A 9373-nucleotide genomic window follows, 5' to 3' on the forward strand; every position below is an offset into this window, starting at 1 on the left:
CACCCCACCAGGTCGACCCTTCAAGTGCGTTCATCAAGTCACCCCACCAAGTACTCTCACCAATTCGACTCTTTAAGTCTTTTCATCAAGTCACCACACCAAGTACTCTCACCAAGTCAACTCTTTAGGACCGTTCATCAAGTCACCTCGCCAAGTAGACCCTTGAAGTCCGTTCATCAAGTCACCCCACCAAGTCGACTCTTTAAGTCAGTTCACAAAGTCACCCAACCAGGTCGGCCCACCAAGGACTCTCACCAAGTCGACTCTCTAAGTCTGTTCATCAGGTCACCCCACCGAGTACTCTCACCAAGTCAACTCTTTAGGTCCGTTCATCGAGTCACCCCGCAAAGTCGACCTTCTAAGTTCGTTCATCGAGTCACCCCGCCAAGTCGACTCTTTAAGTCCTTTCATCAAGTCACCCCGCCAAGCCGACTCTCTAAGTGCGTTCATCAAGTCACCAGAACAACTACTCTCACCAAGTTGACTCTATAAGTCCGTTCATCAAGTCGGCCCACCAAGTACTCCCACCAAGTTGACTCTTTAAGTCCGTTCATCAGTTCACCCCGCCAAGTACTCTCACCAAGTCAACTCTTTAGGTCCGTTCATCGAGTCACCCCGCCAAGTTGACCCTTTAAGTCCGTTCATCAAGTCGCCCCGCCGAGTTGCTTCTCTAAGCCCACTCACCAGGTCAGCTCACCAAGTCGGTTGTTCAAGTACGTTGCCAAGTCAACTCTTTAAGTTCGCTCACCAGGTCAGCCCGCCCAAGTTGCCTCTTTAAGTTCGTTTGCCAGGTCGGCCCGCCCAAGTCGCATCAGCGGGCTAACTCGCCGAGTCACCTCACGAAGTTGACTCTTTAAGTGCACTCACCAAGTCAGCTCACCAAGTCGACTCACCATCTCGCCTCGATAAGTTGGCTTGCCGAGTTACCCCACCAAGTCGTCGCCTCTTTAAGCCCGCTCACCGTGTCAGCTCGTCAGGTCGGCTCACCAAGTCGACTAATCAAGTAGGCCCACCAAGTCGCCTCAAGGATAGCTCCTCACCATGAGTCGCCTCACCATGTTGACTCTTTGAGCCCACTCGCTAGGTCGCCTCACCAAGTCGACTCGAGTACGTTGCCAAGTCGACTCTTTAAGTTCGCTCGCCAGGTCGACTCGCCAAGTCAGCTCACCATGTCATCTCAACGAACCAACTCGCCGAGTCGCCTCACCACGTTGGCTCTCTAATACCGCTCGCCAAGTCGCCCCACCAACTCGCCCTGTTAGGCCCACTCTCACCAAGTGGACTCTTTAAGTCTGCTCATAAAGTCGAGCCACCAAGTACTCTCACCAAGTCGACTCTTTAAGTCCTTTCGTCGAGTCACCCCACCAAGTACTCTCACCAAGTCAACTCTTTAGGTCCGTTCATAGAGTCACCCCACCAAGTCGACCCTTCAAGTGGGTTCATCAAGTCACCCCACCAAGTCGACTCTTTAAGTTCATTCATCAAGCCACCCCGCCAGGTCAGCCCACAAATTACTCTCACCGAGTCGACTCTTTAAGTTCGTTCATCAAGTCACCCCGCCAGGTCGGCCCACCAAGTGGACTCTTTAAGTTCGTTCATGAAGTCACTCTGCCAAGTCGGCCCACCAGGTCGACTCTTTAAGTTCGTTCATCAAGTCACCCCGCCAGGTCAGCCCACCAACTGCTCTCACCAAGTCGACTCTTTAAGTTTGCTCACCAAGTCACCCCGCCAGGTCGGCCCACCAAGTACTCTCACCAGGTTGACTCTTTAGGTTTGTTCATCAGGTCACCCCACCGAGTACTCTCACCAAGTCGACTCTTTAAGTTCGTTCATCAAGTCGCCCCGCCAGGTCGGCCCACCAAGTACTCTCACCAAGTCGACCCTTTAAGTTCGGTCATCAACTCACCCCGCCAGGTCGGCCCACCACGTACTCTCACAAAGTCGACTCTTTAGGTTCGTTCATCAATTCGCCCCGCCAGCTCGGCCCACCAAGTTCTCTCACCAGGTCGACTCTTTAAGTTCGTTCATCAAGTCACCCCGCCAGTTCGACCCACCAAGTACTCTCACAAAGTCGACTCTCTAAGTTCGTTCATCAAGTCACCCTGCCAGGTCAGCCCACCAAGTACTCTCACCAAGTCACCCCGCTAGCTCGACCCACCAAGTCGACTCTCTAAGTCCGTTCATCAAGTCACCCCGCCAGGTTGGCCCACTAAGTCGAATCTTTATGTCCGTTCATCAAGTCACGTGACCAGGTCAGCCCACCGAGTACTCTCGCCAAGTCGACTCTTTAAGTTTGTTCATCAAGTCACCCGGCCAGGTCGGCCCACCAAGTCACCAAGTCGACTCTCTAAGTCCGTTCATCAAGTCACCCCGCCAGGTCGGCCCACCAAGTCGAATCTTTAAGTCCATTCATCAAGTCACCCCACCAAGTACTCTAACCAAGTCGATTCTTCGAGTGCGTTCATCAAGTCACCCGACCAACTACTCTCACCAAGTCGACTCTTTAACTATGTTCATCAAGTCACCCCACCAAGCACTCTCACCACGTCAACTCTTTAGGTCCGTTCATAAAGTCACCCCACCAGGTCGACCCTTCAAGTGCGTTCATCAAGTCACCCCACCAAGTACTCTCACCAATTCGACTCTTTAAGTCTTTTCATCAAGTCACCACACCAAGTACTCTCACCAAGTCAACTCTTTAGGACCGTTCATCAAGTCACCTCGCCAAGTCAACCCTTGAAGTCCGTTCATCAAGTCACCCCACCAAGTCAACTCTTTAACTCAGTTCACGAAGTCACCCACCCAGGTCGGCCCACCAAGGACTCTCACCAAGTCAACTCTCTAAGTCTGTTCATTAGGTCACCCCACCGAGTACTCTCACCAAGTCAACTCTTTAGGTCCGTTCATTGAGTCACCCCGCAAAGTCGACCCTCTAAGTTCGTTCATCGAGTCACCCCGCCAAGTCGACTCTTTAAGTCCTTTCATCAAGTCACCCCGCCAAGCCGACTCTCTAAGTGCGTTCATCAAGTCACCGTCCCGATCTGGCCGAGCCGTTCTGGCCGAGCCATGCTGGCCGAGTCGATCTGGGCGAGCCATTCTGGCCGACCCGATCTGGCCGAGCCGTTCTGGGCAAGCCATGCTGGCCGAGCCGATCTGGGCGAGCCATTCTGGCCGAGCCGATCTGGGCGACCCGTTCTGGGCGAGCCAATCTTTGCGACCCGTTCTGGCCGAGCCATGCTGGCCGAGCCGTTCTGGCCGAGCCATGATGGCCGAGCTGATCTGGGCGAGCCGTTCTGGCCGAGCCATGCTGGCCGAGCCGTTCTGGCCGAGCCATGATGGCCGAGCCGATCTGGGCGAGCCGTTCTGGCCGAGCCATGCTGGCCGAGCCGTTCTGGCCGAGCCGATCTAGGCGAGCCGTTCTTGCCGAGCCATGCTGGCCGAGCCGTTCTGGCCGAGCCATGCTGGCCGAGCCGATCTAGGCTAGCCGTTCTGGCCGAGCCGATCTGGCCGAGCTCCAAAAACGGTGTCGTGGATGGCTGTTTGGTCGCCTCTGTGCCAACTCGATCGGCACAACATTGGGAATGGTTCGACAGCGGTTGTCGTTCCAATGTGTCATCGGGATGTCTTGGAACGCGGCCTTTCAAGGGCGAGCTCGCGTCTAGCACTTGGATTGTGCGTCGTCACAAGTGAATGGGGAGATCTCTTTGTGAACGGCGGCATGGCGATTGCAACAGAAAATTGACTTAGTAGTCGGAGCATTGGCCTCGGTCCATTGTGACGGCCTTGCAATTTCTCTATAATTGCAACCTATGTTTGCGCAGTAGCAGAGTTTGCATGTAAGATTGGCCTTTGTTCTTGACGGTTCCAAGTACTCTCACCGAGTCACCAAGTCACCATGCTGGCCGACCCGATCTGGCCGAGCCGATCTGGGCGAGCCATGCTGGCCGAGCCAAGCTGGCCGAGCAGATCTGGGCGAGCCATGCTGGCCGAGCTGATCTGGGCGAGCCATTCTGGCCGAGCCGATCTGGGCGAGCTCCAAAAACGGTGTCGTGGATGGCTGTTTGGTCACATTTTTCATTGAATTGGATTTTTAAGGGAGTTGTCCGTGCTGTCGCAGATTTCTAATGCAGAGCGAGCCTCGCACTAATAGCTTATATAGGAGAGGTTGTTGCCGCGAGCCTCTCCCGTGCCCCTTTCATTCATTCAACATTGGTGTCTAGGCGGATCGGATTGTTGGGTTTTCAAACGGTGTATGCCGATGTTGAATGAATGAAAGGGGCATGAAGCGATCTCAGTGCTTTTCCTCGGCTCTCCTTTAGATCATGTTTTTCGATGACTCAATTTTGGAAAAGGTGAGGCAGCGGTTGCCGATCCATGGCGTGTGTTTTTGGTGGTTTTAAAACTTGATCTAAACGTGAGCCCTTGTCTAGCACTCCGGCGTTGCTTGGTATAATGGCAATTTGCTATGGGTGCTCGGCGCTCTAGCAATTTGTCATGGTGTACTTATCACGGCTACATGGGAGCTTTAATATCGAAAGCTCTCGGCGAAAAATGGTGGCCGAGCCATGCTGGCCGACCCGATCTGGCTTAGCCGTTTTCGTCGACCCGATCTGGCTCTCGTTTCTCACTCCATCGGCACAAATTCGGGAGTTGTTCGACAGCGGTTGTCGTTCCAATGTGTCATTGCGGTGATCTGGAGAGCGATGCTAAGTGCGGGAGCTTGCGTCTAGCATTTTTGGATGTTTGTGCAAGCGAGCAGGGGAGCTTCTCTTATCGGAACCTCTCCGTGGCCTTTGAATATAGACCCAGTGCCGACGATATCGATGGATACGAGCCTTGGATTATAAAATTGTTCAGCTAACATTGGTTTTTGTGAGAGATGGGTACGAAAGCACTTCCCGATCGATACGCGGGAGTTCCCTAAGATCGCCTCCGTGCCAACTCGATCGGCACAACGTTGGGAATGGTTCGACAGTGGTTGTCGTTCCAATGTGTCATCGGGATGTCTTGGAACGCGGCCTTTCAAGGGCGAGCTCGCGTCTAGCACTTGAATTGTGCGTCGTCACAAGTGAATGGGGAGATCTCTCTGTGAACGGCGGCATGGCGATTGCAAGAGAAAATTGACTTAGTAGTCGGAGCGTTGGCCTCGGGCCATTGTGACGGCCTTGCAATTTCTCTATAATTGCAACCTATGTTTGCGCAGTAGCAGAGTTTGCATGTTAGATTGGCCTTTGTTCTTGACAGTTCGAAGTACTCTCACTGAGTCAGCAAGTCACCATGCTGGCCGAGCCGATCTGGCCGAGCCATGCTGGCCGAGCCGATCTGGGCGAGCCATTCTGGCCGAGCCGATCTGGGCGAGCCCCAAAAACGGTGTCGTGGATGGCTGTTTGGTCACATTTTTCATTGAATTGGATTTTTAAGGATTTTGTCCGTGCTGTCGCAGATTTCTAATGCAGAGCGAGCCTCGCACTAATAGCTTATATAGGAGAGGTTGTTGCCGCGAGCCTCTCCCATGCCCCTTTCATTGATTCAACATTGGTGTCTAGGCGGATCGGATTGTTGGGTTTTCAAACGGTTTATGCTGATGTTGAATGAATGAAAGGGGCATGAAGCGATCCCAGTGCTTTTCCTCGGCTCTCCTTTAGATCATGTTTACCGATGACTCAATTTTGGAAAAGGTGAGGCAGCGGTTGCCGATCCATCGCGTGTCTTTTTGGTGATTTTAAAACTTGATCTAAACGTGAGCCCTTGTCTAGCACTCCGGCGTTGCTTGGTATAATGGCAATTTGCTATGGGTGCTCGGTGCTCTAGCAATTTTGTCGTGGTGTACTTATCGTTGCTACATGGGAGCTTTAATATCGAAAGCTCTCGGCGAAAAATGGTGGCCGAGCCATGCTGGCCGACCCGATCTGGCTTAGCCGTTTTCGTCGACCCGATCTGGCTCTTCTTTCTCACTCCATCGGCACAAATTCGGGAGTTGTTCGACAGCGGTTGTCGTTCCAATGTGTCATTGCGGTGATCTGGAGAGCGATGCTAAGGGCGGGAGCTTGCATCTAGCATTTGGGGATGTTTGTGCAAGAGAGCAGGGGAGCTTCTCTTATCGGAACCTCTCCGTGGCCTTTGAATATAGACCCAGTGCCGACGATATCGATGGATACGAGCCTTGGATTCTAAAATTGTTCAGCTAACATTGGTTTTTGTGAGAGATGGGTACGAAAGCACTTCCCGATCGATTCGCGGGAGCTCCCTAAGATCGCCTCTGTGCCAACTCGATCGGCACAACATTGGGAATGGTTCGACAGCGGTTGTCGTTCCAATGTGTCATCGGGATGTCTTGGAACGCGGCCTTTCAAGGGCGAGATCGCGTCTAGCACTTGGATTGTGCGTCGTCACAAGTGAATGGGGAGATCTCTCTGTGAACGGCGGCATGGTGATTGCAAGAGAAAATTGACTTAGTAGTCGGAGCATTGGCCTCGGGCCATTGTGACGGCCTTGCAATTTCTCTATAATTGCAACCTATGTTTGCGCAGTAGCAGAGTTTGCATGTAAGATTGGCCTTTGTTCTTGACAGTTCCAGGAGATGACCTCCGGAACTTTTGGATTGGGCCCCTTCAAGGTGAAATTCATCCAGTTGATCGGATGAGCTCGATGACCATTTCACTCCCTTGGCTCCATGAATTCAAATCCCATCCAGCTGCCGTAAAGCCATCCCGATTTTGCTATGCGAGGGCTCTCTCCCCAGAGTCGTTCTCTTTGCAACAACTTCTTTGGCAAAAAAATTTCGGAATGGTTCGGCAGCGGTTGTTGTTCCAATGGTGCCGTTGTGGTGGTTGCCTCGGCAGCGATCTGAAGGGCGAGCCGTCGTCTAGCAGTTGGGCTGCGCATCACGGGTGACAAGGGAGCCTTTGTAATCGGAAGCTCCCCGTGACCATTCGATGAGAAGAGCCATTGCTTGTGTGAGCAAGGACGAATGCAGCCTCGGATTCCAAACGAAATCAACGACATCGGATCTATATATAAGAGCGGAATGAAGCAGCAGCCCGTTTGCCCTGCGCGGCTCCCCAAAGTTGCTCGTCTTTCTCACTCCATCGGCACAAATTCGGGAGTTGTTCGACAGCGGTTGTCGTTCCAATGTGTCATTGCGGCGATCCGGAGAGCGATGCTAAGGGCGGGAGCTTGTGTCTAGCATTTGGGATGTTTGTGCGAGCGAGCAGGGGAGCTTCTCTTATCGGAACCTCTCCGTGGCCTTTGAATATATAGACCCAGTGCCGACGATATCGATGGATACGAGCCTTGGATTCTAAATTTGTTCACAGCTAAGATTGGTTTTTGTGAGAGATGGGTACGAAAGCACATCCCGATTGCTACGCGGGAGCTCCCTAAGGTCGCCTCTGTGCCAACTCGATCGGCACAACATTGGGAATGGTTCGACAGCGGTTGTCGTTCCAATGTGTCATCGGGGGATGTCTTGGAAAGTGGCCTGGCCTTTCAAGGGCGAGCTCGCGTCTATCACTTGGATTGTGCGTCGCGTCGCAAGTGAATGGGGAGATCTCTCTGTGAACGGCGGCATGGTGATTGCAAGAGAAAATTGACTTAGTCGGAGCATTGGCCTCGGGCCACTGTGATGGCCTGGCAATTTCTCTTTAATTGCAACCTATGTTTGCGCAGTAGCAGAGTTTGCAAGTAAGATGGTCCTTGTTCTTGAGAGTTCCAGGAGATGACCTTCGGAACTTTTGGATTGGGCCCCTTCAAGGTGAAATTCATCCAGTTGATCGGATGAGCTCGATGACCATTTCAGTCCCTTGGCTCCATGAATTCACATCTCCTAACCGACGACAATCTTTTGCTCCTTAGACGACCTCATAATAAATTGGGTCGTGGATGGCTGTTTGGTCAGAATTTTCAACGATTTGGATTTTTATGGAGGATGTCGGCGTGTTCGCTAATTTCTAATGCAGAGCGAGCCTCGCACTAATAGCTTATATAGGAGAGGTTGTTTCCGCGAACCTCTCCCGTGCCCCTCTCATTGATTCAACGGCGGTGTCGAGGCGGATGGAAATGTCGGATTTTGAAACGGTGGACGCCGACGTTGAATCAATTGGAGGGGCATGAAGCCCACCCTCGAGGTGCTATTCCTCGACTCTCCTTTAGATCATGTTTTCTTGTCACTCAAGCTGGCGCAATTTCGGAAAGCAGTTGGGCTGCGCGTCACGAGTGACAAGGGAGCCTTTGTGATCGGAAGCTCCCCGTGGCCATTCGATGAGAAGAGCCATTGCTTGTGTGAGCAAGGACGAATGCAGCCTCGGATTCTGAACGAAATCAATGACATCGGATCTATATATAGGAGTGGAATGAAGCAGCAGCCAGCCCGTTTGCGATGCGCGGCTCCCCAAAGTTGCTATTCTTTCTCACTCCATCGGGGCACAAATTCGGGAGTTGTTCGACAGCGGTCGTCGTTCCAATGGTGTCATTGCGGCGAAATCTGTTCACAGCTAAGATTGGTTTTTGTGAGAGATGGGTATGAAAGCACATCCCGATTGCTACGCAGGAGCTCCCTAAGGTCGCCTCTGTGCCAACTCGATCGGCACAACATTGGGAATGGTTCGACAGCGGTTGTCGTTCCAATGTGTCATCGGGGGATGTCTTGGAAAGTGGTCTTTCTTTCAAGGGCGAGCTCGCGTCTAGCACTTGGGTTGTGCGTCGCGTCACAAGTGAATGGGGGATGTCTTGGGGGATGTCTTGGAAAGTGGTCTTTCTTTCAAGGGCGAGCTCGCGTCTAGCACATGGACTGTGCGTCGTGTCACAAGTGGATGGGGAGATCTCTCTGTGAACGGCGGCATGGTGATTGCAAGAGAAAATTGACTTAGTCGGAGCCATTGGCCTCGGGCCATTGTGACGGCCTCGCAATTTCTCTTTAATTGCAACCTATGTTTGCGCAGTAGCAGAGTTTGCATGTAAGATGGGCCTTGTTCTCGAGAGTTCCAGGAGATGACCTCCGGAACTTTTGGATTGGGCCCCTTCAAGGTGAAATTCATCCAGTTGATCGGATGAGCTCGATGACCATTTCAGTCCCTCAGCTCCATGAACTCACATCTCCTAACCGATGACAATCTTTTGCTCCTCTGCCGACCTCATAAAAAATTGGGTCGTGAATGGCTGTTTGGTAGGAATTTTAAAGGATTTGGATTTTTAAGGTGGATGTCGGTGTGTTCGCTAATGTCTAATGCAGAGCGAGCCTCGCAGTAATAGCTTATATAGGAGAGGTGGTTGCCGCGAGCCTCTCCCGTGCCCCTCTCATTGATTCAACGCCGGTGTCAAGGCGGATGGATATGTCGGATTTTGAAATGGTGGACGCCGACGTTGAATCAATTAG

The sequence above is a fragment of the Cupressus sempervirens genome, chromosome 2, assembly GCF_028749045.1.
Source record: "Cupressus sempervirens isolate cs-2001-9-10 chromosome 2, ASM2874904v1, whole genome shotgun sequence".
NCBI classification, from domain to species: Eukaryota; Viridiplantae; Streptophyta; class Pinopsida; order Cupressales; family Cupressaceae; genus Cupressus; species Cupressus sempervirens.